The sequence below is a fragment of the Delphinapterus leucas genome, chromosome 10 (genome assembly GCF_059928025.1).
Source record: "Delphinapterus leucas isolate spDelLeu-1000000601 "Yukka" chromosome 10, BTC_Dleu_Yukka2, whole genome shotgun sequence".
Classification (NCBI taxonomy): domain Eukaryota; kingdom Metazoa; phylum Chordata; class Mammalia; order Artiodactyla; family Monodontidae; genus Delphinapterus; species Delphinapterus leucas.
This window is the reverse complement of record NC_143138.1, coordinates 60,406,553-60,429,252: the sequence shown is the minus strand read 5'-3', so window position 1 is coordinate 60,429,252 and position 22,700 is coordinate 60,406,553. Positions and strand designations below refer to the sequence as shown.

At 40.8% G+C, this 22,700-nt stretch overlaps 1 protein-coding gene across 5 annotated transcripts in view; it reads left to right on the top strand.

Moving 5' to 3' along the window:
• The first annotated feature begins 1,093 nt into the window (after nt 1–1,093).
• The window catches only part of CTNNB1 (catenin beta 1), a 51,031-nt gene continuing 29,424 nt past the window's right edge, over nt 1,094–22,700 (top strand). For 3 of the 5 annotated variants that reach the window (XM_089919144.1, XM_022563642.3, XM_022563638.3), the window contains exon 1: nt 1,094–1,256. The gene's annotated coding sequence lies outside the window, so the exon portion shown is untranslated. Of the gene's footprint in view, nt 1,257–14,972; nt 15,095–15,148; nt 17,102–22,700 lie in introns of those variants that run through there. The other 2 variants (XM_089919142.1, XM_089919143.1) reach the window with 2 other exon arrangements.

Here is a 22,700-nt window from a genome sequence, read left to right as displayed (position 1 = left end):
CTGCCTAATCGATAGCTCTTTCCATAAACAACATACTTGGATTTCTTAAATAAGTGATACCCTATAAATGCACCTCCTCCAAAGAAAAATCCTCGCCACCACCACAAAAATCTATTGATACTTAGTAACAAAGTGGAACCAGATGAAAATGGAATCTGTAAGAATTAACCTAGTTGGCAGGGCTCTAGAGCTAGTCCATTTCTATCAGTCATTTGTTCACAGTAGGGACTCATCAGGACTTGTTGAATTGCGGGCTAGGCGCCTATCCTAACGCGAGTTCACAGCTTTCGGGAGTGGGGAGAGCCGGCGGCTCGGCCGGGTACTTCATTTCTAGATTCGGGGTGAACAGCCGGTAGGGATGCGAGATCCACGATCCGGACCGTGGCGGGGCTCTGGGGCTCTTGGCTCGCCTGCGAGCCAAGTCCTGCAGGCAGCCTGGGGCCCAGACCGCAACTACGGCGGAAGCACGAACGCGCCGGGGTCCCCTGACCGGGAGCCGGGCGGCGGCGGCGCCCAGCAGCGCCCGGAGCGGGCGGGCCCCGACCTCATTCCCCGCGCCGCCGGCGCGGCCCCGGCCCCGAACTTCCGCCCTCCCGGGACCTGTGCCGCCTGGCCCGCTCGGCCCCGGAGGGCCTGGGTCCCGATGCCGCCTCCCGCGAGCAGCGGGCAGCGGGCGGCCAGCCCCGTGTCCGCTCTCACGGCCCGGGGCACGCGCGAGGCGGGGACGTCGGGCTCGGGACAGTGGAGAGTACCAGCGTCGTCCTCCCCCCAGCCTACCCCGGCTCGCGGGGGCCCCCGGCCTCCCTGACTCGGACCACGGCGCCTTAGCGGGCCGCTCTCCCGTTCCGCACGGCGGGGCAGCCGCCGGCCTCTACCCGGGACAGCGTCCGGAGAGGACGCGTGCGCCCCGCCCCTGCCCCGGGCCGGCAGACAGCGGCGGGCTGCTCCGCAGCGCGGGGACTACTTTCCACCGCCCCCCCGCGCCCCGCCCCTTGTCCTCGCGCGGCGGAACGCTTCGCGCTGCGCCGCTGGCGGCAGGATACAGAGGCTCCTGCGCGACTTATAAGAGCTCCTTGTGCGGCGCCATTTTAAGCCTCTCGGTCTGTGGCAGCCGCGTTAGGCCGGCCCCGGGAGCGGAGAGCGAGGGGAGGCGGAGACCGAGGAAGGTCCGAGGAGCAGCTCCGATCCCCGTCGAGCCGCCACTGCAGGCCGAGGACGGTCGGACTACCGCGGCGGGAGGAGCCTGTTCCCCTGAGGTGCTTGGGCGCTCCTTTCCTTACCCTTCTGGGGCTGCTCCCACTCCCGCTTCGGAGCCAAACTTCGTCGCGGGCGCGCGGTCCCGGCGGCACCTGGGAACCGGGCCCAGCGCAGCCCAGAGGCCCCGGGTGGGGAGCGGGGGTTGCGGGCTGGGGACGCCGGAGAGGCGGCGGAGGCGGGCCGCGCTCGGGGGGTGGAGGGCGGCGGCCTGGCCCGGTTCCGGTCGCGCCGCTCCTCGGGGGCCCGGGGGGCACCGCTTTCGGGGAGGGGGCGCCGCGAGGGCGCGTCCTGGAGCTCGGATGGCCGGCGGGGTGTGGGGGGGAGTGCTGTGGTTTCTGTCCGGGGCTTCGGCCGCGGCTGAGTTTGGGGGAGGGACCCTGCGCCTCGGGATGCGCCGGGGTGGGGGGCGGGGTGGGGACGGGGGACTCCGCCTTCCCGGCCTCCGCGGGGAGTTGGGGTGCGGGCGCTGGGCCTGGGACGCCACCCGAGGTGCCATCTCCAGGTTCCCCCTTTCGTGCTTAAGGACGGATTGTTAAGAGGATCGTTAGTATTTTTTTTTTTTAATGCCCTGCCGGCGTGAGTGCGCTTGTTTAAATCGAAGCAACTTTAAACCTTAGAGGATCCAAACTGTTATTGCAGACGGTGCGATGCGCCAGGAGGGTTTGCACAGATAAAAATCCATATCTTGCACGTATATTTTCTTGTACGGTGCAGGTGGGTGAAAGCGGCGTGCAAGGGAGGTCCTGGGAAAAATAAGGGCGAGGGCGACTGGCTAACTGGCTCTTATCAAGTGACCCATGGGATTCAGCCTCTGACTGCTTCGAAAATTTTGTTCGTGGAAATTCTTTATTCAGATAGTTTTATGGCAGCTAAACTTGATTTTGAGAACACTTTCCAGCGGGGTGAATTTTTCCCTCGCTACGAAATTGCCCGAAGGAAATTCAAGCGTTGCAACTTTGTTCCGTGTTTTGTCTGGGGAGAGGACTTGGAACAGAGACTTTCGAAGTTCAGTTCTTACAGCCCGCTTCTGAATCCGCTAAACTTGAAAGCTTTGGCAGTCGGATGTAGTTGTTTCCTTCGATTTCTGTTCCCTGTTGGAGGGAGCATTGTCTCCTACTTTGTATCTTCCAGACATCTGTGGTCTCCCCTCCCCCCCCCGAGTTTGTGAGTGGTGAATGAAGGGAGACTGGCCTGCTGGTATGCAGAGGTCGGCAGAAGGAAATCGAGGAGTGGTTTTAGTGAAACGAGAGCTTTGTGTCGTGAATAGTGGTGGCTTAGACTAGACAGCAACTTGAAGAGACGGCTAGCCTTTGATAAAGTCTGGGCTGCTGTTTTTTAGATCGCTAAGTTATAAAGTATTTTGTCTGGAACTTGGGAAGCCATTTCATTATTGTCCCTTGGTGTACATTCAGTACCTTCACTATCTTCCTGTTAACTTGTCTTCGTCCTAAGAAATAGTGGACATAGCTTGAAATGTTATTTATATAATGCTGCTGTTTAGTATCTGCTTAAATTAGTGACGTAAACTTCTACTTGGGAGGCTCACCGCGCCTCCCCCCCGCCCCCCGGTGTGAACTAAGGCGGCTGCTACATTTATTTTACTTTTACATTTAAACCCACAAATATCTGGGTTAAAAAAAAAAAGTACCATTAAGGTTTGAGAATATCCTTTCACAAAATTTGATTAAGTTGTGCCCAGTATTCATTACTTTGACCTGGTCTTTGTTCTGCAGGCCATGTACAAGGCCCTAAAGTGATTGCAACAGTAGCTTGAAAAGCTTCCAGAAGACTATTCTATAGGATTAAAGGAGTGCTGAGACTATTCAAGTCTGAAGTCCTTGAGGGGGAAATTAAAAAACTGCACTAGAAAGTTTAGTATGGTATGTAACTTAGAGCCCTTGTGGAGTTCTAGGCCTGAGATTCTCCCAGAGGCTAGAGCAGTCATTTAAAATCACTTTCAGGAAAAACCAATTAAAAAAAAAAAGTGGCTTAAAAAAAAAATTTAGCAGTGTTCAAGTGTCAGAAAGTGTTCAAGAATTTTCTTTCTTTTGAAATGTTGTCTATTTCCTTTACCAAGGTAATTATGTAGAAAAATGTAGATTCCCATATTAAAACTGAAACTGAATTGAGCTTCCTACTGTTACTAGTGATTAAGAGAATAAAAATTATACATATAAATGAAGTGTATTTTTGTTTTCATAGACACTTCCCTCTTCCACCTCCCCAAATGGGAAAGGGAAAATATGAAGTAGGCAGATTTCTCTAAGGGTGTTTTGAGATTTGGTTCTTAGGAAAACTTTATCTGCAGATATCCTTTTTTATTGTTGGGAGGGGTGGAAAGAGGAGCGTAAGTATTGTTGAAACTAGGAACATGGAGAATTCAAAAGTTTGAATCTCAGTCTTTTATAGTTATAAGTAGCACTGAACTTAAAACCACAGAAATGGAGTATATGTAGTATCTTCAGCCAAATGAAACTTTTGTGTTATTGAAATGAAACAATATACATCTGTCCAGTTACAATAAGCTTTTATTTCTCTTTTATGGTTTACTAGTTGCTGATAATAATTGTAGAGGAGGAGGTGGTAAATTTTAAGTTTGTACTTTGAGCTTGGTTGGAAGCATGCTTGATTGCCAACCCAGGGCAGAAGGGATGAATGCATTTAGAGCAGGACAAACTTCTAATAAAAAGTATTGGCAACTCTTTCGTGCTACATGTTGACTTGTGACATTGGTTGTGAAAACATTAGTTGTGTTAACTTAGTTGTATTCTTGTAGCTCTCTCTTTGTTGGGAATATGGTATCTTTAGTTGAAACACCTTGACTAAAAACATTTTTATACCATAAAAGTAAATAGTAAAACACAGACTAGGAGCTACTGCTTGCTGATTCGTCCAGAGCATGTAGCTGTTGCCTCTTGTACCCTCATTGAGAGGATACTGAGTTGCAGAATCAGTTCTCATTCTTTAACAGAGTATTGTTTATGTAATACCTTTCTAATTGTGGTGTGATAGAGTAATAGGCTAAAATAAGTACTTAAGTTTCATGAAAGGAAAATATGTGATTTGTATTGCTTGAAAATGAGTAGGAGTTAACTTGTGTAGTTTTTCATCACTTAAACTCTGGAGAAAGTTCTTTATTTCCTCTGTTTACTTAAGAATGCTGCTTTTGTGTTTTACGCAAGTCTGAGCTTGACCAGGTTTGAAATCTAGATACTTCTGTTGAGGCCTGAACCCTGCCTGTATCCTTGAAGTGTGTTTTTAATCTGCTTTCTCCCTAAGGAAAAAGCAGCTCTTAATAGACAAAGTCAGTCACATTAGGAACCCTTTTTAGAGTTTAACTATCTTTGTAAGTTTGTTAATTGTGGGCATCTCTTCTTTTAAGAGAGATTCCCTATCCCCAAAGTCTCCCTCAAACTTGATGCAGTTGAGTGAGAATAGAGTTAGGGCATACTATTGCATGCTTCGGTCACATTGAGTGCCCTCCAGTGGATATAATATAATGCCAGTGGTATTTTTTTCCCCATCAAGTTTGCGTGGAATATATTTACAAACGGTTTTGATGGGAAAGCATCAGTCAAGGAACCTTTTGAATTCTAGAATAGCTTATTTATATTATTACTGCTGATTAAAAGATCGTCTTGAGAACATGTCATCTCAACCATTATTTGCAGGAGAAAGGTCAAAGTTAAGTTTGGGGTTAAATTTTATTTGTTACTTAAAATAGGAAGTTCTGCTTAAATATATCATAATTATAAACCAAAAACTCAGTATAATTTTGGGGTAAATGACCCTCATGTCTAGCCATATTAATGAATTACAGAAACTAAAATTCTCAGAAGAAGTTAACAAAGAAGTGAATTGTCAATTTGTCTAAAATCTCTTATACAGTAGAACATGAGTAAGTCTTCAACTTGGTTTTATTTTCAAGGAATATTATGTCTGTGTTAAGAACTGGGTATCAACAAAGCTAGTTGAGTCAACTTACGTGAACTCTAGAGCACAATGCCTAGTGACTGTAGGCATTTGTGTAGCGTATACATTTGTATAGTGCTGTGATGCACAATACCAGTATTTTGACCTTTAAAATTTTCAGTAAAAACCTTTCTCCACACTCCTATGTTAAAAGTTCTTGCTGTTTCTATTAGTATCATTATTTTATGAAAATACTTGTTTTAAATCAGATTCTGATTAGTAACAGGAAGAAAGCCCATTTAAAAATAGCTTTTAGGGACTTCCATGGTGGCACAGTGGTTAAGAATCCGCCTGCCGATGCAGGGGACACGGGTTCAAGCCCTGGTCCAGGAAGATCCCACATGCCACAGAACAGTTAAGGCCGTGTGCCACAACTAGTGAGCCTGCGCTCTAGAGCCCCCGAGCCACAACTACTGAGCCTGCATGCCCTAGAACCCGTGCTCTTCAACAAGAGAAGCCACCGCATTGAGAAACCCGTGCACCGCAATTAAGAGTAGCGCCCGCTCGCTGCAAATAGAGAAAGCCTGCGCACAGCAACGAAGACCCAGTGCAGCCAAAAATAAATAAAAGCAAACATTTAAAAAAAAAATAGCTTTTAGAAGTCAAATGGTCATTTTATGGAAAATTCTCAGTTTAGAAAAAAAAATTTTAACTTTGTATATTTTCCGTAAATAGGTGCTTGAAATGAAATTTAAAAGTTGATTGAGTAGGGAGGGAAAATGACTGTTATCACTTACTGCTCTATTTTGCTCTTGGAATTTAGTATATTTTTGTGGAAACATTGATAATGATTTTTGACTATTTAAGAAATGTATTGTTATACCTTTTTTGTAATAGATTAAAAAATTATTTAACTTATTTATTTCTGGCTTTGTTGGGTCTTCATTTCTGCGTGTGGGCTTTCTCTAGTTGTGGCGAGCGGGGGCTACTCTTCTTTGGGTGCGCGGGCTTCTCATCGTGGTGGCTTCTCTTGTTGCAGAGCATGGGTTCTAGGCGCGCGGGCTCAGTAGTTTTGGCTCGCGGGCTCAGTAGTTGTGGCTCACGGGCTCTAGAGCGCAGGCTCAGTAGTTGTGGCACACGGGCTTAGTTGCTCCGTGGCATGTGGGATCTTCCTGGAACAGGGCTTGAACCTGTGTCCCCTGCATTAGCAGGCGGATTCTTAACCACCGCGCCACCAGGGAAGTCCCTGTTATACCTTTTTAAAAACATGAGGCAAGATTGCCTCAGCTGTTTTATATAAATGGTTATTTCAGAATGGGTTGTGGTCCTTCAGAAAGCATCATATGTGGAATAAGTAATGGCTAAGTCCATAACTAGTGTTTGCATCATTTACTGTCTGTAGGTCAAATAGCTTCTATTCCAGTTTTCCAAGATTTTTATGAGATGAGAGTAGATTTGAAAGTTCTCCTGAAAACTGTGTACATCTTACTTAAAAAAAAAAAATTCTGCCTGTTGAGGACCTAATTTATCTCTTGAAATAGGCTGCTTGTCTTCATTTATATAGCATGCAACAATTTGACATTCAAGATAAGTGACTAAAGTAAGATTGCTGTCACAAACCATATAGGATTGATCTTGCATCACAGTGGGAATAACTACTCAGTGTCTCCAGGGCCAGGCAGGTATGGACTAACTGGGACCCTGTGAACGACGACAAATTGGGGAACACATGTCCTATCTAAGCCAGTCTTCAGCTCCAGCCATTGTGTGGGAAAGTAGTTCATGTTTCCACATCATCTGAATTTTTTTTCCAGTAAGAGAAGCAGGAAATCTGGATTAATGTGCATCCCATGATTTGCACACATTGGTGAATGAAATTCGTGTTTTGAGACACTGTAACACAAATTAAATACACCTATTGGCAGGATCTGCCAGTTTGTGACATCTGCAGTAGTCCATTTAGAGTACAGTTTTTTTATAATGATGATTCTACTAAATGATTGACGGTAATACGATTCTCCGGGTATGTATGCATCTGTATCTATGTATACATAAGTATATATATGTATAACTTAGGAAGTAAGATTTGTTAAACTATTAGATTCATATTTGGCACTTGAAAAATGCCTTGTATCGATTATAGATTAGAAACTTAAAACAGGTTCATATTACTAACTTTGTGAAATCTGGGAAACGTACACTTATAAGTTTAGGAATTAAGATGGTTTGGGTCAAGGAAAAGGAGGAGAAATAACTTGTTTATTACTTGATCATCTTAAGTATAGTTTTTAAAAATGTTTTCTTAAATGAGGTCTCAAAACTTAATATTTGAAGGTACCTAAAATGCTGGGCAAATTCTGGCTATGTGTACACAATCATGTCAGCCTGAAATTTTATTGATGGCGTTAACTCATGTCCTGGTTTTCAGCCAAAGTCTGCATTTCTGTGATAAACTATTATCAGACTAGATTTAAAACTGAAAAGCAAAGTTTAGGTAATGAAAAATTAATTGAATATTAGTTTTATTTAAATTAATGGCTTACTGCTATTTGGTCAGAATAAATTTATGCAGGCAATTAAGTAGATATTGGTTAAATCTTTTGCTGCTAGGGCAAGGTTTTTCATTTCCAGAGTTTGGAAAGTTGGGTATTTAGTTTTCTGACTACATGTTTAAATGGCAGACTATGTCTGGGCTGAAAACGCAAAACATAGGCCAACATTGGTTTTAAAAAAAATCTGAAAATAGTGCTGAAGACTGCAATTGTTTTTATATGATATGGTATAGCATGCAAGCCAAACTAATCAGTGGACTTTTCACAAAACATTCATCCCAAGGTGTTCACCCCTTGGCCTGTTCCGCAATCCCCATATAACTTTACAGAGCCACTGTAAAGTTTCTCTTGTAATAGTCCAGAAATTTCCTGCCCCTGATTTCTTTTGAACTTGTTGAAAAGGCCTCCCCCGCAACCCCCCCCCCAAAAAAAACAGTTTGAAAAGTATGAATAGCTGGATGATGCTGGTTTGAAACTGCTTCACGCAGTGCCATTTTGCTCCCCTGTTTCTTTCCATCTATTAATTTCTTCACTCATATTCCCATGGTTTTACTTGTGATTTCATAACTTACATGTTGCTGGACTGATATTTTCCTTTTAACTGATGTAACAGGTGTGTTAAACAATTAGTTAAAAAATTGGGGGTGAGGGAGATATTTTTAACCTGTTTCAGTTCTTTGAAGTTCATCAGTCCTCATGGCATACAAAGGATAGCTGTGATAAATCTTATCTTAAATGCTGGTAGCAGATCTGACTTGGAACGAAAAGATGTGCACATGTTAAAGGGTTAGTTAATAAGTTTCTTTTATTAACAGGTTTTATGATAGCTGAAATAATTGTGATATTTATGTACACACATTATTGTACATTATCCATATAAAATTGTGAGAAGTTAGATTTACTGCAGACTTTCTCGGGAATGCATTTTGAAGATGATCTTAATGATTGTAATTTGCTTCCCAGGGAGGGGGTTCTAAAAGCTGCCCCCCTACTTTATAGTATAATTAAGTGGTTTGGGGGTAAGGGTGTAGGGAGTGAGTCTGTCTTTGAAGTCTTCTATATACCAGATGAATGACCCATGTGTAAGGGAGGAACAAGGGTTTCTTGGAAATATTTTTCAATCCAACTAACTATGGAGGTTTCTAAGTGGAGTTCCATTCTATTGTGTAGAAAGTGGTGAGGTAGACACTTCAAATCTTTCCTGAGCAACTGAAAGAATGTAGCAATGTCAAACATTACTTTATACCCAACAGTTCATTTAGATACAAAAGTAGACACTACATAAATGTTATATAGGAAACATAGTATGCTGACCTGGTACTCTTTAGATAGATTCTTATTAGTCTTTCTGGTACTTTGCTTAAAGTTGTTTTACCTAAAGTTTGTTTAGTTTTTAAATTATTTTATTATTTTTTAATTTGATATCTTCTCTTGGAAAAGCCACATGAGATATGAGTGAGGTTTATATCGTTGTAACTTTTACTTATGAATGTCCTCTGTGTTCCATTTACAAGGTGAAACTCATATCTGATAGTTGTCCTCTATAGGTCACCGTTTCCTGCCTTAATTCTGCTGTCATTTTTCCTAGGTCCGAGTCAGAGTGCCAGCCAGTCTATTCCCCCATAGAATGAAAAGAGGCTATAAAGTTTAACAGATTAGAAATCTGGGAGTCACTCATAAGGCAAAGTAATGATAGTTAAAATACTAAAACTGGATCTTTTTTGTAAGAATACTTACATTCTTGAATCATGCTTGAAGAATGCCCTGACTATATGCCAAAGAGCCTTAGGTTTCTCCTTATTGCCGTTACACCCCAGATCGTATTACATTTCTCTAGAAAGTGCTAAGACAGAAGACTGTTTAACCATCTCTTTGCTCGTCATACTAGTCCCCTTTTCCCCATCAGAAGCTAAATAAGTAGGAACTCCTTCACCTTCTTATTATCAATCTGCATGGATGGAGGGTCCATCTTTATAAAGGAGTAAGCATTATATTCTGGTCAGAGGTCAGTCCTAACACATGCGTTTTGTAGGACTTTGTTTCTTTAGTTATGCCTCACTCTTCTGTATGTATTACCCATATCCCTCCACATTTGAATCCCATTGCTGTTTTTGGTCTCCATCTCCCACATATTATCATCTCCTGAAGTCCATTCATTGTGCCTTCTGGAACTCATAGTCCTTAGCAAATCCTTTTTATTGTCTATCTGTTCTGGGAATGTTTCCTTCTCGTTCTTGCTCCAGCTGTAACCTAGCCTCTCCGCTGATAATGCTACTGACTTTGAAACTCTCTGAAGTGGTAGATGTTTCCTCTTCTTGCACACCTTTTATTGGTGAACCAAGAGGTAGAGTAGATGTCTTCTTTGTTCCTCATTATCACTTCTTGACCATTCTTTTCCAAAACTTTAAGCTTTGACTCTCATGCCATCAAATTATACCACCCACTACCCCTCCTCATTTCAGTCGTCTACCAACTTTACTGGGTCGTTCCCCTACTTCCTTGAATACCATTATCTCCTGGCTCACTGTCGTCTTTATTTCTGTCATAATTCTTGGTTCTTGGTGATACCAATATCCGTGTGGAGCACTGCTGCTCAAAATGTCACCTGGTCTGTGAACTGTTTGTTACTAGTATGAATTGCAGTAAGGAGTTTGTGCCAAAATGTAACTCACCTGTGTTGCTAAGTTCAGTGTTTAGTTCAGCAGACTTTTTTTGGTGCCAAAACTTTTTTGATGGAGGAAGCAGTATGTTGGTTTATATAATCTGGCACAAGCTCCTTAGGGTGTCGTGGTCTGGTACTTTGAGTAACACTGATGTAGAGGATGCTTCCGCTGTTCTGACCTCTTAGTTCCTTGATGTCCTCTCCTCCAGTGATCTTATTTTTCCATCTGATTCAACCACCCCAGTACTTCAATTCAAACAGCCTTTCAGCCCCACTGAAACTTACACTGTCTTTCTAAGCTTTTCAGTATCCCTCACCCTCACTTCTACCCAACTGAAATTTCATGTTGAATCGTAATCACTTCCTTATATACACTCTCAACAACCTTGTCCCTCTCTGATTTCATGTCCAGTGGTCCTTGGTCTCTTAGTTCACCCCTCTTTATGACTGTATCTTTTTCCTCTCTCCTCAAACCTCCCCAAACCCACTCCCCCAGCCTTGCTTTCATCTATTTCCCTTGCTTTCTATTTCACAAAGCATATTGAATAATTGGAAGAATTCCTGTATGCTTCCACATCTGTGACTGTGCCCTTTACCTTCTCCTCTGTCATCATGGACAAACTGTAGCGTTCAGAGATAAGGACAACCAGCTCATTTCTATACTAGATCCCATTCCCTCTTGCTCTCAAGAATACGACCCTGTCATTCTCCCTTCTCTGGCATCATTGGTTTTTCCTTCTGTGAGCATACAGACATGATATTATTTGTCCCATTTAAAACAAAAAAATCTTTTCTTCCTATTTCCCCTTTCATCCACCCAGTCTGCTGCTTTTTCGAACAAGACACTTTGAAACAATTGCTTGGATACACTCTCTCCCCTTTTCTTTTCAGCCCCTACCAGTGACCACCATGTTATAAATCTCTAGTCCTCATCTCACTTAACCTCTCAGTAGCATTTGGTACAGTTGCTTGAGACACAAGTTTCCCTTGGCTTCTAGGCCACCACATCTGCTAGCAGGTTTTATTTCTACCTCACTGGTGGTTCCTCCTTAGTCTTCCTTGCTTTTTCTGTCATCTCTGACCTCTATGTTGTAGTGGCTGAAAATTTAGTCCTTGGACCTCTCCTTTTTCATTGTGTAAATACACTCCAGTCTCATAGCTTTAAACATTTAATCTATTTGCTCATGGCTTCCAGATTTATATCCCTAGCCTGGATTTCTCCCCTGAACTATAGATCCTGATAGCCAACTTTTTCCCCAACATTTTGGATGTCTCAGAAGCATTCTCAAATGTAATATCTAAAACTGAGCTCCCAATTTCTCTTAAAGCTGCTTCTCTTAGTCTGTCCTAAATGGAACTCAGTCTTTCCAGTTACTCACACTTAAAACCTTGCTGTTCTTGACTGTCTTTATCGCACCCCGTATCCAAACCCTGTCTGAGAATTGTGTCTGCTCTCCTTTTAAAATATGTCCAAAATCTAGGCATTTCTTACCATGCCATTTCATAGCCTTGCTGTCCTAATCTTTTGCCTGGATTACTGCACAGGTCTTCTAACTGGTCTTCCTGCTTACACCTTTGTTCCCCTTAAACGTATTCTCAACACAGTGGCCAGAATAATCCTTTTAAAGCAATAGATCATATAACTTCTCTGTTTGAAAACCTCCAGCGGCTTAACCGTCTCATTCTGTAAAAGCACAAACTCCTATGTGTTTGGACTACTCTCTTTATCACCTACTCCTTTCCTCCTCTCACTCTTCATAGAAATAAAACTGAAAGGAGATAAGAAAGAAAGAGAGGAAACCAGTAAAATAACTACCGCAATCATCCAGGTGACAGATGGTGGTGGCTTAGGTTAGGGTAGTAGCAGTAGGACAGAGTAGCTAGATTGGAGGAATGCTTTGGAGTTAGAAACAATAGGCTCTGCAAACTCCGTAAAAGTGCAGTTCTTCCCCAACTTTCTATCTCCTATCTCGCTTTATGTTTTTCCTTAGGCCTCATCACTGTCTAACATAATAGATATTTTACCTTTTTACCACCTTTTTCTTAGCCTCCTAGAACATGAGCTCTAGGAAGACAGGGATTATTGTCTATTTCCTTACTGTTTTCTTCCCAGTACCTAGAATAATAGTACATAACTAGATGATCAGTGAATGTGTGTTGAGTGAATGACTTTTAAATCTTTTCACCTCATTTTGGATCTTTCCCAATAGCATACAAATATATTCCATCTTTGCAGAGGTGGTTCCTTCCTGTCATTTATGGCTCATGTCAGATTGAGTTCTTCCCTCTTCACTCATTTTCACTTTATTATATTCTTTTATTTAGTTTGTGGCACTTAATCATACTCTGAAGTAACATTTGTTTACTCGCTTGTTCTTTCCCCCGTCACTGTCTTTTTCTGATTTGTATGCCTGGTACTCAGAACAGCATCTGGAAGTTGTAGGTGCTAATAAATACTTGTTGAATGGGTGAATATTCTGGAATTGGACGACCTTTGTTTCTTTCCAGCTAATGCCCCTTTAATTTCTCTGCTCCCTTTCATAGTCTGAAAGAGATATCCTATGGATATGGTCTTCATTTTTCATCTCCTATTCCAGTGTGTGTTCTGCTTTCATTATTTCAGTGAATGTGCTCTTGCTGAACTCACTGTTGGACCTCCATGCTGACCAGTCAAAGAGATACTTTTTACCTTTAGTCTTGCTGGATCACTCAGCATTTGGTGCATTTTTTTTTTTTTTTTAACTTCCCTCTGGAACCGCAGTGTCCAGTAGAACTTTCTGTGATGGTGGAAGTGTTCTACATATGTGTGGTCTGATATGGTCGCCACGAGCTACATGTGGCTCTTGAGCACTTGGAATGTGACTGATGAGCTAAATTTTAATAAAATTTAAATGTAAATAGTCATGTGTGACTAACGGCTACTGTATTGGACAGCGCAGTTCTAGAAACGTTCTCCTTTCTTACATTGCACCAAACTCAGTAAGTATCACAACCTAATTGCTCAAGCCAAACACCTAGTAGTCATCTTTAATTCCTCTCATCTACTTTAATTTCTCTCATCTACTGCAATCAGTCCATCAACCAGAGACTCTTTTCTATCTCCAAAGTATTTCTCTAACCTAGCTACTTTTTGTTCCTAGTGCTGTTACCCTAGCCTAGGCCACCACCATCTGTTACCTGGACATTGCTATAGTTGCTTTACTGGTTTCCCTTTTTTCTGTTCCCCTTTCAGTTTTTTTTCATTATAGCCAAAGCCAGTTTTGAAAGACTCAAATACGATCTTGTTATTCACCTGCTTATAACCTTTTATGGACTTTCAGTGGCACTTAGAGTAAAAAATACATTTTTTAACAAAGGCTGTAGAGCCCTACATGATCTGGCTATTTTCAGCCTCATCTCATTTTAATCACACTTTCCCACTTTAATCGAACCACCGTGGTCTTAAAAGATGACGGGGTCCTGATGATTGTGGGCTTCTGCACATGTTTTCTTGTTTCTGGAATGTTCCTGCTCTGCTCCTTACATGCTGGCTCTTCTGCATCTTTCTTCAGGTTTCAGCTTGAAGGTTATCCTCACAGCTTAAAGGTACCCTTGAAGGTTACCACAGAAGCCTGTGGCCACTCTGAGTAGGGCCTTGCACTTGTCCTAGTGTCATTTCCACTCCATTCTCCCACTTGTTAACTTAGTTATACACTTATCACTGTTTGTAATTGTTTATTCACTTGTTGTCTGTCTATCAAGAATGCAAGGACCACATCTATTTTATATCACCACTGTGTCCCCAGAATCTATTACTCTTCTTGGTATGTAGCAGTTGCATAACAAAATTTGAATATATGAAATCTTTACATTGCATTTATGCTATTGGTATTGCTATATCCTGGAACTATGGAGTAAATGAAAGAATTGTGGGAGAGGTTTCTTGTGGAACAGAAAATCTCTTGATTAAATCACAATTTGGTAAACTGAGAAGATAATATACCAATTGGGCATTCTTATATAGCTCCAGGTTATGACTTATTTATTGGTGTATTTTTGGACTCACAGTAGAACAGAGATTTAGAGTTCCTTGAATTTCTTTGTTTTCAGGTAATGGAGTAACATTTTGAAAATAAAAGTTTCCTAGCTTACTCTGCTTTCTATAATATTCTGCTACTCTTCCTAAATTTGAGAGAGCCTCATAATTAGGAGACCTACTGCTATGGTAAGGCTGTCAAACGCAGCAAGATGTCCTTCTGCTTGGGAGAGTGCCGTAAACTTGATATGCGTTGTGTGGGGGCAGAAGGTTGCTAAAGATTAAGTTAGAATATGTGCTGTCTTAATGAATAGATGCTTTGCAAGGAGCTGATGTTAGGGTTACTCTGTGGAGTCGGGTTTATGTTTTGGGTTTTTTAGCCTGGGTTACTGACTAATGTTATACATAGAGTTGAGTCATATAGTTTGTCTACGGCTGTAGCCCTTTGCTCTGAGGGTAGCAGCATCAGCAACATGTATGGCACTTAAAAAAATAATACAGTGCCAAGGTTCTATCCCAGCCCTGCTGATAGAAAACCGTGGGGATGGAGCCTGGTAACCTGTGTTTTTTAAAGTTCCAGGTTAGAGCCTTTGGAAGGATCTGTTTGCCAGTTTAAAGGGCTCTACAAGCAAGCTTGGAGATCTTTTTAGTAAAACACAATTTTAAAGGGGGAAATTGGATGAAGGCAGTCAAAAGGTACGGACTTCCAATTAAAAGATAGATAAGTACTAGGGATGTAATGTACACCATGGTAATTTAACATTGCTTTATGTTATATATGGAAGCTGTTAAGAGAGTAAATCCTAAGTTCTCATCACCAGAAACAATTTTTTTCTATTAATTTTGTATCTATATATGAGATGATGGGTGTTTGCTAAACTCTTCATGATGTATGTAAATCAAATCATGCTGTATATCTTTTTTTTTTTTTTTTTTCTGTACTCAGGCCTCTACTGTTGTGGCCTTTCCCATTGCGGAGCACAGGCTCCAGACGCACAAGCTCAGCGGCCATGGCTCACGGGCCTAGCTGCTCCGCGGCATGTGGGATCTTCCCAGACCGGGGCACGAACCCATGTCTCCTGCATTGGCAGGCAGACTCTCAACCACTGTGCCACCAGGGAAGCCCCCATACTGTATATCTTATACAGTATGTATGTCGTTTATATCTCAATAAAACTGGAAGAAAAAATTATAAACTCTGGAAAAAAAAATAAAAATAACTGTTGGAAGGTACCAAGAGAACTGCAAAAGAAGTTTGAGGAGATGTGACCCATGAAAGAAGGGAACTACACTCACTGGGTGACATCCATATTTCTAAGGCTTCTCCAATGAGAACAGTCACCAGTGTTTCTGGTGCAGTATGACTAGAACTCATGAAGTATCAGACGATGGAGCTCAGGGTTGCCAGGATGGCTGGAAGTTGAGTTGGGGGGTAGGTAGATTCACAGTGGAGGGAGTCCCAGAGGGGAGCTTCAGAATCTGTACATAACTCCCTTCAGATCCTCGGCCTACCCCAGAAGTGTGTGTGTGTGTGTGTGTGTGTGTGTGTGTGTGTGTGTGTGTGTGTGTGTGTGTGTGTGTGTCGAGGGGTGGGGGGTGGCAATTCCAAGGAACTCTCATTTTAAAGCAATACATGGAACACTGAGGAACATGAGCAGAGATTTCAGCTTCTACCCGCACAGTGAAGAAGAGTTTGGAGCTTGGTCCTGCCAAGTTAGGGGGTCTTGGTAAACACCTCATGCTTTTCATTTGAAACCAGGGAAGGGTCACACCTTAGGAGTAAAGACGTTTCCCAGGATTAAGGTAATTTACCCTAAATCTAAGGGTAAAATCTGAAATAGATTCCTCCTAAGAAAGTGTAAAACCAAGCTCCGTAAAATTAAGGTGATTTAACTGCCTTAAAGAAGAAAACTCAACAGTCTTTAGAAGACTCCAGAAACCAGAGTCTCCACAATATATCTAATACACAATCTATAATGTATGCAATATACAATCAATAATTACTAGACATGTGATAAAATAAGAAAAAGTCACCCAAAGTCAAGAGAAAAAAAATGCTGAAATAACCCAGATGTTAGGATTTGCAGACAAAAGTAAGACAAGAGGAACAAGACCAGCATATAATTTATAACAGCTATAAATGAAAAAACATGTTTAAAAAAAAGACTCTCCAACTGGGTTAAAAAAGATAACACCCAACATGATATTCAATGTATGAGGCACATTTAAAACAAAGATTCAAAAGGTGAAAGAGAAGTAGCAAAAATATATCAAATAATATATAAATAGCAGAAGTAACAGTATTTGTATCAAAGTCAGTTTGCTATAAGAAATTTAAATTCTTTGATAATCTGTACAGTTTTACAGAATTTGGTATTATATCTACACCTGTTGATATCTCTGTGATACATTGTTTAGTTAAAATGCTTTAGAAAACACATTTGGTATGAAGATACGTAGTACAGTTGACTTTTTTTTTTTTTTTGCGGTACCCGGGCCTCTCACTGCCGTGGCCTCTCCCGTTGCGGAGCACAGGCTCCGGACACGCAGGCTCAGCATCATGGCTCACGGGCCCAGCCGCTCCGCGGCATGTGGGACCTTCCCGGACCGGGGCACAAACCAGTGTCCCCTGCATCGGCAGGCGGACTCTCAACCACTGCGCCACCAGGGAAGCCCCGTACAGTTGACTCTTGAAGAACACAGGTTTGAACTGCATACATCAACTTAAACACTTTTTTCCACCAATAAATGTAGTGCCTGTATTTTGATTTTACAAATCTTTAAGTGTGAGGAAAAGTTTCTGTTGGATTAGAGATCGCAGTATGTGGAAGAAAAAAACGAGGGGTTTGAGTTTTGATTCTGTCCCATCCTTGGGCGAGTCATTTATCAGTTCCTTTGTTTCTGAGGCAGAGATAGCAGTATGCAGATTTTCTACCATGTGGGGGCTAGTGCCCCTAAACCCCTGTCGTGTTGTTCAAGGGTCAGCCGTGTATATATCTTCAGAAATGTTCATTGAGCACTTTCTGAAAGTACCAGGTGCGTAACTGTTGAAAAATTAGACTAAAATGCATAGAGAGAAAGTTGGAATTATTAAGACAGTAATATTCTTCATATTCCTCTGTATAAAGGTATTTATTAACTTATAATCAGAAAATATATATATATACACTATTGGGGGAAAAGTAGATGAAAAATCATTCTCTCTATGACAGTAACACTAGAAATTGTTTCTAGAGAGTTAAAAAATAATTCTAGGTAACTCATAATTTCTGTGTCATCATAACATCCTCTGTAGACACTGTCTCCATTGGCCAAACGTGCGGGTCTAAGTGATATTAATAATGATCATTAATTAATAACAACAACAGTGGCTAACATTTTTTATGGGGGGAAGAAAAAGGCATATTGAAGCCATGTTCTAGTTTGGCATATACCTGACCTTAATGGCCTGATATGTTTTTCCCAAACAAATGGACTTGATGTGGCTTTCATATGTCATTTGGTCCAGTTTCATTTTTTTCACACAGCCTGCTTTTGAAGATACTCCTGGGAAAAAGGTGAGTGACTTCTCTTAGTAACCTAGTAGCCCACTTAAAAACCCTTTCTGTTGTTGGTCTTCACATTTAGGTTTAATGTACTTAATTAAAATGTAAACTCACTTGCCTTTCGTTTGTACTTAGTGAAAGTAATAAATAGGTGAAGGGTTGGCCAACTGCTGCCTACCACCTGTTTTTGTATGGCCTGAGAACTAAGAATGATTTTTATACTTTTTAATGGCTGATAAAAATCAAAAGACAGATAATATCTCATGACACGTGAAATTTACGAAATTCAAATTTGCACTTTCCATGAATAAAGTTTTCGTTTGTTTGTTTGTTTTTTGCGGTACGTGGGCCTCTGGCTGTTGTGGCCTCTCCCGTTGCGGAGCACAGGCTCTGGACGCGCAGGCTCAGTGGCCATGGCTCACGGTCCCAGCCGCTCCGCGGCATGTGGGATCTTCCCGGACCGGGGCACGAACCCGCGCCCCCTGCATCGGCAGGTGGACTCTCAATCACTGTGCCACCAGGGAAGCCCCATGAATAAAGTTTTATTGGAACCTAGCCATGCTCATTAGTGTGCATATTGTCCGTGGTTGCTCTCTCACTACAATAGCAGAGTTGAATAGTTGCTACAGAGAGCTTAAGGCCTGCAAAACCCTGTAATATTTACTGTCTGGCCTTTAACAGAAAAAGTTTGCTGACTTCTGTTCTAGATGATACACATTGTTCACAAATGAATCCTTCATGTTCGTAAAGGCATTTAAGAAGTCTCAGGTATATATAATTGTTGGTTTTCTAAGCCTCTATATTACATTTTAGTTGTTCTGCCTACTTTTAGAACATTTTTCTTGTTTTTAGCACATTCAGTCCATCAAGTATTTAAGAGCTTAATGTGTGCTAAGTACTTTGGAAGCAGTGAGGAGCTAAAGGTACAGCCCCAAGACCTCTCAGAGTTCACATATTGAGCATGCCTTTTCTTTTTTTTCTTTTTAAAGATCAGTGTGCCGGTATGGTGGGGAAGGGGAACTCTTACAACAAGTGGAGAAGAGGAAGGTTATTGTTATGGGATAAAAAGCAATGCATTTAAATTGCTTCTGGAAGTCTTTGATTCCCTTCCATTAATTCTGCCTGTAGCCTGAATTTAGAGAGTAACATCTAGAAACTTTCTTGAAGTAAAATCTTCCATTTCCTTGGCATAATATACTCATGTTTGAAAATCCTGCATTTTCTTGTCAGCATTTTTGCTAGGCACAGAGTCAAAATATGGAGTATGTACTGATTCAAATCTTAGAAATATTTTTAAATTTTTTTTTTTTGCTGTGGTTACTGTTTAAAGAATGTAGTTCTTTAGTATTACTTATGATACTTTTATCTAAAAGTTGCTAACCCTTCTCTTGCACTTAACTGCAACAGTGATTGTTAAATACTAATAGTGTGTAACTTTGGGGTGGGGATGGGATAAATGATTTGATTGAAAGGGCATGTGACTGAGCTAGACAGACCTGGATATGAGTTTTAACAGAGCAGTTTAATAGCTCTACTCATATTAACTGTTGCTAGTCATTTTTTTCATCTGATGATTTGGGGGAATGTTACCTACTTTATGAGGTTGCTTGGGAAGATTCCATTACTTTGTGATGCAGTTGATTTTTAGAATATCGCCGCTTTAGTAGAATAAGAACTGAATGAAAAATCTCTGTTAGGTTAAATTACTAAAAATAGAAATTTATTGATATAATAAAATGACATTTGCCTAAATATTTTAAAAACCTACAGTAAGTTTGATTTCTTTGCTTTTAGAAAACATTGGTTATTTTTCCTAAGAATGTCTCTTTTTTTAAGCAATTTCTTTGTGCCGTGAGGTGCTAATGGTTGGCTGAGTAGTTTCCACATTTCTTTTGCAGAAAGTCCATTTTATAGGCCACTTAGCTTTTATGTTTAGAAACATTTACTTAATGCTGTATATCACTGGCTAACATAGAGTGGGCTAAATGATAGATATTTTCTTGGGCAAATATCATTTCTAATACCGATATATTATTTCTATACATTTTCTTTGCAAAAATGTCTATTAAAAAGTATGCAATGCCTTGCATATTAGATATATGTTGAATTTTTTCTATGTATTCTTTTTAACTTTTAACGGCTTCATAGTAATTCTCTAACCCTCTCAACGTGGATGATTTACAGTAGTCTCCTAACTCTTCTCCCTGCTTTGCTTTTGACCCTCGTGGTCTTTTTTTTCCATATAGACACTAGAGTGAACTTTAAAAATCCTAAATCACAGGTGTTAGTTATTCCAGTGGCTTCCCAGCATGTACCCTTACCCATCTGCTCCCTACCTCTTTTCATGGTTCCCTGATTTCTAGTTATACTGGTGACCTTTCAGTACTGTTTCCCTACAGGTCTTTCCTTCCTTTGCATTGGTTTTCTGCATGGAGTGTTCTGCCCCATCTTCACTTGGCTAGCTCCTCCTTCTGTGCTCCTGTCGCTTCCATCCTCATCACTCACTCTTACATAGTGTAGCCCTCCTCCCCAACTAAGTCACTCTATTCTTACCTTGTTTATTTTCTTCACAGCAGTTCTCACTCTTCAAATTATCTTGTTTTTATTGCTTAACTCTCTAATAATAGAATGCAGGCTTTCCTAGACGTATGACCTTGACTCTCTGACTGTTATTCACTGTTCCTGCAATGCTAGTAACGTAAAAGATACTTAAATATTTGTTGAAGAGATGAATATACATTCCATTCAATGGATACATTATTTTTTATTCACTCTCTTGTTGATGAGCATTTGGGTAATTTCCAGCTTTTTCTCTGTGAATGCGTCACTGTGCAGCCCCTTGGCATGCTTCTGTGAATATTCTGCAGAATACATTTCTATTACAAAATTGGAATTTTTATGTGAAAGTGTTTACACTTACATTTAATGGATAGTGCCAACTTACCATCCAAAAAGTTTCTGCCAGTTTAACTATATCCATCTCAGCAGTCGGTATTATCTTTTCAGTCTTACCAGTCTGATAAGCAGAAATAAATGAGTTTAAACTCTTTTGCATATGTTTATTGCTTACTTTCTATTTTTCCTTCAGTGATGGTTCCTGCCCTTTCTCTGCTGTACTTATTGATTTCTCCTCAGTTCTTTGTGTACTATGGATATTAGCCTTTAATCATATTTCACTTCTGGTGTCCAATATGTCATTTAAAAAATTACTTTATACATGGTGGTTTTTTGCTCGGGATTTTAAGGTTTTATGCACACACACAAATTATCCTATCTATTTGATTTCAGAGTTCCAAGTCATGCTTATGTTGGGCTTCTTACCATGGTTTTATTTCCATATATACCACCCTTGTATAGACCATATTTTATCCCATTGGTATTTCTTTTAACCTGTAAATATTTGGCATATGTAGGTTTAATTTTAATACAATAAGAGTGAAAAAATGGTATTTTACAAGGAAAAGTCCCTTTCTCCTAATACTATTAATCAGGTAATCCAGCTGTCTCCCACCAGTTGAAATATCACCGTTTACATTTATTAAATTGCTACATTAAGTCTGGGTGCTTTCTGATTACTATAGTCTCTTAACCATTCCTACCCCCATAATGTAATTGTTAATTGCTTTGGCTGTTGATTTATAATGAATTTTAGTATCTGATAGAATTGGTCCCTTATCGTTATTTTAGTCTTTTTTCTATTATCTTCACACTTCCGTTCCAAATGAATTTAAGAATCATTTTCAGGGGCTTCCCTGGTGGCACAGTGGTTGGGAGTCCGCCTGCCGATGCAGGGGGCGCGGGTTCGTGCCCCGGTCCGGGAAGATCCCACATCTCACATGCCGTGGAGCGGCTGGGCCCACGAGCCATGGCCGCTGAGCCTGTGCCCTGCAACGGAAGAGGCCACAGCAGTGAGAGGCCTGCGTAACGCCAAAAAAAAAAAGAATCATTTTCACTCCTAAAGAAATCTAACTGAGCATTTTCTTGGGAATACATTGAATTTATAAACTAAGTTAGAGAAAACTGGCATCTTTATATAGTACAAAAAAATTCTAGTCAAGAATAAGACAGCTCTCCTTTTAATTTTGTATGTACCTTTTTTTGTTGTTTTTATTGTTGCAATTATGAGTGAACTCTTTGTGATTATGTTTTTCTGACTGTCTTAAATGTATGTAGGAAACTAGTTTGTATATAATTTAATAACTTTCATTAAAAATTTGGTTGAACTGTGTTTTCTGTGCAGCTTTATCAGACTGTAAAATCCACTTAAAATGGGTATAAAAGTGTCTCTAGAATGTTAAAAAGAGTGCCCTCAGTTTAAAAGTATTTAGCCAGTCATCATTTTGTGAACTTTGAGAAACAGAATTTTCAGTTTCAAGATGTAATGGAAACAGATCCTCCCACATAACTACAACCCCTAGCCTTTTAAAATAGACTTGTAGGCTGTTTAGCTTCTGTGACTGCTACCTTTTCAAGGAGATGGACATGCTTATTTTATTCTCATATTTGAGACTTGAGTGTGTAAGGTTTAGCTGATTTAACAAAAGTTTCTTCAAAATATTCATGTTGTTTCTGGTAACTCCATTTTAATGAACTTTAAAAGATTAACATACAAAAGTGTTTTAAAATCATATTTGGAGTTTAAATTATTTTATCTGAAATATTGATGTATGGCTGTTTTCTTATTTTTATTTAGCTATTTTTGCTATGCAGAGTGTAGAGATTAATGTAATAAACACTCATGTACTCACCACCCAGAT